Source organism: Pteropus alecto, unplaced genomic scaffold, assembly GCF_000325575.1.
Source record: "Pteropus alecto unplaced genomic scaffold, ASM32557v1 scaffold11, whole genome shotgun sequence".
NCBI lineage: Eukaryota > Metazoa > Chordata > Mammalia > Chiroptera > Pteropodidae > Pteropus > Pteropus alecto.
Window position 1 is genome coordinate 4,567,012 of NW_006431956.1, and position 1,826 is coordinate 4,568,837.

Consider the following 1,826-nt stretch of genomic DNA (forward strand, 5'->3'; position numbering starts at 1 on the left):
TCCTGGAGAGCACAGTCGTTTCTGGGCTGGAGTTGATGTGAGACGTGACCTGCAGTAAACGACGAGGATGAAGGGGGGCGGGATGCAGGAAGAACGAGCTGCGTGGAGCAGTGGTAAACGCGAGGCCGACGAGCCCCGAGTAGCGGGTTTTCCACTCTTGTTGGCGGATCTGCATCTGTAAATGGACGGAGGGGTCTCCGGGTTGCCCACACGTGGCAGTCAGCCTTGCCCCGGGCGGGGGTCTTGCTCATCCCTCCAGCTTGTACGGAGGATGAGAAACAAGCGGGCATTTGTGCGCGAGTGAAAGGGAGGTTGAGCATCTTCCTGGCGTCGGGACCTGAAACTGGGTCTCCCTTAGTCTCTTCTCTGGGCTCAGTTGTGCCTCTTTGCCAGCTGTTTCTCTCTCATTCAGCTTGACTTTCAGGCCTGGTCACCCACTCCTGGGCACTCCCAGAATATACTCGGACCGAGTTTCCTTGTTACCAGACTAATGATAAAAGCTGCAAAATTCGTCATCATCCATGAAGTTGTCATTGTCCGTGCTGAATCTTTGAGTGTTGCAAAATGATGTGAAAAGAATGTAAATCCTCCTTTCGAGGACAGAATAGCCAGATTCTCATCCTTCAGATAGAGACTCAACAAATGTTTATTGATCGTCTGCTAGATATCAGACATCAGTACCATCTCCTTTGATTACTGATTATTATGTCATTTCTCAGAGGTCAGTCACATTATTCCAGTTCGACAGATAAATACTAACCTCAGCTTAGTCAAGCCTGAGGTTTTAGAGGTGGAAGGAACAGAGCCAGAAAATTAAGGGTGAATCTGAGTAACTGCAAATTTGCTGCTTCTGTAAGTAAATCTCCATAATAGAGCCACAAGAGAGGACAAGATGCAAAGTAAAAGAAATTTAAGTTTAGTATCATCAGTGTTAACTCTCTGGAGCCAGACGGCTGGGTTAGACCCTGGCTATACCACTTACAGCTGTGTGACCTTCCACACATTATTACCTCGTAAATTTAAATGAGTAAATGAGCTAATTATTATTATGAGCTGTCCCCAACCTTTTTGGCACCAGGGACCGGTGCTCCTATGAGAATCTAGTGCCTGATGATCGGAGGTGGAGCTGAGGCGGTGATGCTAGCACTGGGGAGCGGCCGCACATACGAAGCTTTGCTCGCCCACCCACAGCTCACCTCCTGCTGTGTGGCCCAGTTCCTAACAGGACATGGACTGGTACCGGTCCACAGCCCAGGGGCTGGGGACTCATGAGCTACATCTAAAGTCCCTAGAACAATGACTAGCACATGGTAAGCACTCAGTAAATATGAGCTATCGTCATTATTAGCTTTATTCCTGGCACAACTAAGTTGGGGAATGTTAGTTTTCTATTGCTGCTGTGACAGATTACCCCAAACTTAGGCTTAAAACAACACAAATTTATTGTCTTCCAGTTGTCCAGGTCAGAAGCCCAACATATGCACTGGGCTAAGATCAAGGTGTCGGGCAAGGTAGAGTTCTTTCTGTCCTCGCCCTTCCGGCTCCTAGAAGCCGCTGACTGTCCCTGACTTGTGGCCTCTGCTTCCATCTTCACATCCAGCAGTGTCCGGTCAGGTACCGCCCACGCTGCCATCTCTCAGGTTCTCTCTTGCCAGTCCCTCCTCCACCTTAACGGGCCCTCGTGACGACACTGCCCTCCGCCCCCAGATGATCGGGATAATCTCCCCGTCTCACGGTCAGCCAGACAGCACCTTGAATTCCTCTGGGCCACGTAAGCTAGCATAGTCATAGGTTCCAGGAATTGGTTCGTGGCATCTTTAGGGAAA

At 49.7% G+C, this 1,826-nt stretch overlaps 1 protein-coding gene across 1 annotated transcript in view; it reads left to right on the forward strand.

Moving 5' to 3' along the window:
• Positions 1–1,826, forward strand: part of LOC102893385 (CUGBP Elav-like family member 2) — a 57,916-nt gene that overhangs the window by 27,854 nt on the left and 28,236 nt on the right. The window lies entirely within an intron of this gene.